A 7,050-nucleotide genomic window follows, 5' to 3' on the forward strand; every position below is an offset into this window, starting at 1 on the left:
CATCAAAGACAGCATTATATTGTTTAAGTGAAAATAATTAGCAGAGATTTTTTAAGAAATATATAATTTTGAATTTGGAGGCATCTGCCCCCCCCCCCCCCCACACACACACACACACACATACTTTGTAAAAAAATGGTATACATTTGGAAATGAACAAAATAAGCACTATAATGCAAGTTTGAGTAACTTTCAGACCCGATTGGCGAATTATGTTTTTTTTGCTTGTGAATTGTGAAGTCTGCCCCCCCCCCCCCCCTCCACACAATTTCAAAAAAAAAACGATGCTACGTGCCTGAGCTGTGTGTATATTTTTTACCGTAATTTAATGTGTTTTTCAGTTATGTACTCACGAAGCGATTGGTAGTGGACTTTGGTTACTAAATTTGAGACATACTGATTCTCAGTTGGCAGTGTGTGTACGTATATTAAAGTCCTCATTTGACGGTATATGTATCAATTTGACCTCATTTGAGAGTGCATATATATATAAGAGTTTTCATTTTGACGGTACATTCTCTAAAAAATTTACGTTCGATCTCCGTGCGTTCAGTCGAGCGTCGCTAACCGTGCGCTCTCCGTTCACAAAGCGCTCGCGCTTACCGTTCATAAGGCGTTCACCATTCGCTCATCGTGCGTTCAACTTGTGTTCTCAAATCGTTCACTCAAAGTTTATTAGTCATTGTCATTCGGAACTCCGAAGTGAAAAGATCGTTCTCAGAAAAAAAAGAAGATATGAAAACACTTGTATGCACGCGATGAAATCAAATTGAATTAATTCAGCGAGATCATCAGAAGCTGGAGTAACTATTGTAAAAACTAAAAACTTAAACCTACTACGAATTGTGCCGATGTCATATAACATCAAAGCCTGCCTTCAAAATACGCTAAATGTACATGTATCCGGGAATCGTTACACGATTGACGAGGTACATTGTTTTGTTTTTATCTTCATAATGCTTTATTTACATTATCATCTGCAATACAAATGAATGTAAAATGAATCAAGTTTTCCAGTATGTCCAAGATCCCAGCGTGTTGTTAATTTTTAATAAATATGACGCAATAAAGAACACGTAAAATAAAAAGCCTTGAAAAAGATACAATATTTTTATAATTTATATTAAAGAATGATATATGTTTAAGTATATTTTCATATACAATAATATGCAATGCAGTTTTAAGATATTTTTAATAGCTCGCAAACATATATCGGTAAATAAAATGGGTTTTTTTCCCGCGATCTTGTCTTTATTTACTTCTTTGATATAATTCAAGGCCCGATTTAAAAAATAATTCTCATAAAGAATTTAAAGTACAATACATGTATTAAATTTATATTTTCTAATATTTAATGTATAGTCTAAAAATGTGCTTCTTTTTAAAAATTGTTCCCTCCCACGACAGGAGAGAGATAAAGAAAGAGAGAAAGGTGTAAATGGAATTTAACACAAACGAACATGTATATCAATTACACTATCTCATCACAATTCATAAAATTTCAGTTTACATAAAATTAATCGTTTAATGATAATGCTTAAATTCAATCAATTAGTTACAGGCAAGTCCACGTACTCCAGTCAATCAAAATCAGTTGTTCATTCCACAACAAATTACCACGTGCTGTATGAAGTACGAGAGACACTAAAAAATACATAGAAAATGTCGCTGTCTGCAATTTATCCACCAACATACACATATAATCAGAAGTCGATTCTCTCATGTATGTTACTTTGGTATTATCTACTGTGCATATTTCTAAATTTTCAAAATTTGTATTTTGAACGTAAACTTCCATATAAGCAATGTATAAATTGACCTTCAAAGGTTTTTGCATGAAAAATGGCCTTAAAAACGCAGTTTGAAAACAAAGTGCGTTGATTTCGTCCCAAATTTTACGCACTTTGAAAAAAATTTTCATTGTGCTTAATTTTTTCAAAGTGCGTTGCCACAAACCAACGAACCGGAAGGAGGGGGTACACTAAGTTACATCTAAAGATGTTACTAATGCAACAACTCGTGCCGAGCAAAACTGTTGAATTTGTCTTTAAAGAACATTACTTGGAAATAATACTTGAGGAAGATGCTGCATAGAAGATGTAGCTATTTCTTTATAAGACAATACCATATACACTGATCAGGGTTTTCAGCTGTGGGGCTACATTTCAGTAACGACACTTTATTTCTTAAATTTCATTTCATAATATGTATAATTTACTCCAATGGCTCTTATTATCCAAAGAAATGAGTTGTAAGTAAACGCATTTGAAGTAATTGCATTGTTAAAAGTGAACTGAGAAATACAAGATGATTTTTTTAATGATAGGAACTAACATTGCGTCCACATATCATGTTGCTCAAACAACGACTATGACATAGTTTATTCTAACTTTACACGTTACGTGTATTGACTACAGAACCAAAGCGATGCATGAGAAAAAAATAACAAGTGGCTTGAAGTCATTGACCAGAACGGAAACTGACATGCTTTTTGTAAAGACTGAGACCAATGCCAGTTCTATATTTCAACGATATATTTACAAAGAAGTGTTCTTGTACGTATAAGCTGAATACTGTGGAATCATTGTATAATTACTATAGTACATATGGTGATGTGCTAATAGCTGGTGACTTAAATAGTAGTTGCTACCAATCATCCGGAACCTCAAACGAATGAAAGCACCTGGCCTAAACAAGATCACGTACGAACATATCATCTTCGGTGGAGAATTAGCAACCCAGGTCGTTGTCAAACTATTTAACGAAATCGTCATCCAAGGTAGTGTGACCCAGGGAAAAAGTATAATTCGATCGGTATTCGTTTTACAAGATTTATTAAAACTCCGCAAACTTATTACACTATTCCGCGAGGTCGGGAGTCGGTGATACGGGCGCCTTAACCGTCGCTCTCCAACTGCCGAATAATTGAAAATGGCAACCAATTACATATAGATAACAAAACATTTTTAACAAAAGATAATAATAGAAAAGTAAATATAGAGCGTTACTTCAAATTAACGGACTACTAAGATAAACTGTGAGTCAATTAGGGGTGTCCGGATCAAAGTCACTCAACGCCAGTGACAGGGGAAAAGGTGTCATGTCCAACGGGAACATTTCACACGGTGATAGAAGAATCCCTTTTTCTTGGAAGAAGGGCTTTATAGTCCCCTTATTCAATGGAGCAGACAAACCAAAAACTTCATGTAATAGTTACAGACCGGTCGCTTTATTATCGTGTTTCCTCAAAATATTCGAAAGTGTTCTCAACAACAGTATAAAACAACATATTATTGACTCCAGTCTGTTTCCTTGTACGCAACAACAGGGATTTCAGGGAAAACTCGGCTGCTTAACAGCCTCCTTTAATTTACATGAAACTATTTATCAAAACCTGGAACAAGGAAATCGTGTGTATGTCATCTTTCTGGACAGTACCAAACCTTTCGATTCTGTGTGGAGGCATGGGCTCCTAGTTAAGCTCTTTAACATGGGTATAAAGGGACAATTGTGGTCTATTCTACATAACTGTAATAACGACACTTGTAAATCAAACACAGTCTAGATGGTTTCCAGTGCAACAAGGTGTTAGATAAGGGGGTGTTTTGTCGACCTTTTTCTATCTAGTATACATTAACGACTTGATTTTAGCTCTTGAGCAGTCATCTTAGAACACAGGGATACTTAATATTACAAGTAACTGTCCTTAATTGGCTGATGACATCTCGTGCATTTGTTTAACGCCACGATCACTACAGAACATGCTTAATATCGCTTATGAATACACTACAAAGTGGCGGTTTAACTTTAACGCGTCAAAATCGTGCGTCCTCGAATTTCACCCCAACTAACGGAAACCAAATTTGGATCATTTGTGGTATTTAGTCAATGACACGATTTCCCCAAGACACATATAACAACTTAGGTATTCTAGTGAACAACAAGTGTAACTTCTCTGACCGCATCAATTCTGCTTGCCGCAAGGGTAATAATACCTTTTACGCACTTTCAGATATTGGTTCTCCCTACCTTAATCCACTGACAATAGCACATATATACAAAACTGTAGTAATACCCTCTATGCTTTACGGATGCGAGCTTTGGAACAACTTGTCAGCGAAAAATACTCAGCGGTTACACGTATTCCAACACTCGGTGTGTAAAACGGCGCAAACAAGGTCCGATATTTGCGAAAGCCTCTTTGGTGTGTACCCCATCAGTTCTGAAATTGACAAAAGAAAGCTCATCTTCTTGGGATGACTTTGTCTTCTAAACTACGAGATTCTAGCAAACAGGATTTTCTTAACCCGCCATTTCTCCTTCCTAGAAAACCTATCTTAATATCAACTTGGATTTATACCGACATTCTGATTTTGCTGACAGAATATAACCTCCAAGAATTTTTACAACAGTGGTTGGATACTGGAACATTTCCCAATAAGCAAACCTGGAAAATAATCGTGAATCAAGCATTTAATCAACGTCACAGAACTCTCCGACAATCCCGCATTTCCGCTGATCCCGGATTCTCACGATTTTTAGCTATATTCCAAGACAAGGATCCAGCTAAGTTTTCAAATTGGCGTTTTCCTACAAATTGCTAAGAAATCTCTCAGTGTAAATTTATCTGCAAATTAATTTCGGATCAACCTTACAAAAACCTAGATACATGTCAATTATGTGGCGCCATACTTTATGATTTCTTCACTCATGTAACATGTTCCTGTTCTGTAACCTACATGTACGCAATCCGTAATGCCTGGTGGTCAGAGATCTCGAACTTATTTAGTGTCTATCTCTGCAGCGAACTCTGTGCTCTCTCATACGATGACCTTTTTAAAGCGCTAAGCATAGCTCAGCGCTTTATTGTCGTTAGACTTCTATTTCCGGTGCAAGGAATAACTGCCCTCTATGAGCAGAAATATACATCATTTAAACTGGTAAGAGGTATAGGGAACCAGTTATCTGGGTAACGGAAATGGCCGAGTAGATACGATTGGTTTGCGGGGCTTACGTACATCAGCACGGGATGCTACGCGGTGATGAAAAAATATAGTGCGTATTCAGAAGCTAAAATATAGAAAAATAAAATCGATTCTTTGCAAGAAAATGTCAAAAACTGTGATAAATTACTGTTCAAAAGGTATAATTCGTGATTTTAACATATCTTTTCTCAGGCAAGTATCCATATACAAGTCGTGTTCAGCTTTAATTCACATCATCTTAAGAAAGTAACATATCTTTAAAAAAATCTGGCCTTCGATACTTTAAATTGATATTCATTAAACATAAACCAAAATTTCAATAAGGCTCATTTCCGTCTACGCTTGCACACAGTAAATTTTCTTAGAACTAAGCTAGGTTAGCGCTTTTCAGTACTTTCAGTACTTTGATTTTGATACTCCTCGGTCGCAAAACGTGTGCGCATTTAGATGAAAATGACACAAGCAATTTCCAAAAACTCAATTATCATCTAGTGCTAGACTGTGCCTCGCTCTACTATCGAACCCTGTATCACGAATCGTCCGCTGACAACGTCAGCAACTCGAACAAATCTCAGAAATGTATTTATTTACTTATTTACATACTGTGTGTAGATATATATATATATATATATATATATATATATATATATATATATATATATATATATATATATATATATATATATATATATATATATATAATAGTTGTATATAGATTAACCTAATATATTGTATGATGTTATATTACTAATATATTTTTGATATGCATGTGTTAACAATCTCTGGAAAGAGGAAATAAAGAATGAATGAATTTACTAAGATTGCATTGGATCATGTTTGTCGTATAAATAGGACTTCGTACACAAACTGCAATCTATCAACGTTGTTTTACAATAATGTAAAATAATACTTTCATCAGTCATTGTAATAAAAACAAAATAATATATAGACAGTTGATTAATACAGTGCAAGAAAAGTAACAAATACGCCGTAAATCATCTTCTAACGAGTACTGTAATTACATAGTCAAACTAATACACATCAAATGAGGACTTTGATACACACTGTCAACAGAGGTCAAATTGATACACATACCGTCAAATGGGGACTTTAATATACACACTGTCAACCGAGGTCATATTGATACACACACCGTCAAATGGGGACTTTGATATACACACCGTCAAATGAGGACTTTGATATACACACTGTCAACCGAGATCATATTGATACACACACCGTCAAATGGGGACTTTGATATACACACTGTCAACAGAGGTCATATTGATACACACACCGTCAAATGGGGACTAAAACAAACGAATGCTGAACGAATGAAGAACGAACAGACTGTGAACGGTATCTGAACGCTAAACGGAATTTGGTGAACAATGATTATACGGAGCGCGCGAACGAAGAACAGACTCTAGCGCTTGGGACGGTGAACGTACGATAAACGCTAGATGAACGTTTGATTTGGAATACATAGGGTGTTTTAATTGATTGTACATATGTTATAATTATGAATAGATAGATAAATAGTATTTAAGAGGGCTGGATGGTAGTGGCCATTTTTAGACTTTATTAATTTCCTAGGAAGAAGAGCTATGTATAAAGATATAGAAAAATATTAAAATTTTAAAGCTAAAATATATGGATTTTTTTTTTTACTAAATGATAGTTTACAACAGAACAAATCATATCTAAAAACTAAAGGAAGATCTGACCACCCAGCCTTCTTGATAAGACATATATTAAGCATCAATATTGTTGTCAGCAGGCATTTATACTACAAAAATATACAAATTACCACCTGAGATTTTAACCTCGACACCAAAGACACGATTTGATTCATGACAAGGTGTTTCTTTGACTGAATACATGAGATGGGTTTTTTTTAAATCAAAAATGCAACACCTTCCTTACCAATGAAACAAACGTTGTTAGCAGTGCTATCAGTATTGTTATCCACTTTTACAATACTAAAATAGTTTTTGTGTATTGAATCAAAATACATTTTGACATTTTGAATGTCTTTCAACTTGTGTTCTGTTACAATAGCAAC

Source organism: Crassostrea angulata, chromosome 1, assembly GCF_025612915.1.
Source record: "Crassostrea angulata isolate pt1a10 chromosome 1, ASM2561291v2, whole genome shotgun sequence".
NCBI lineage: Eukaryota > Metazoa > Mollusca > Bivalvia > Ostreida > Ostreidae > Magallana > Magallana angulata.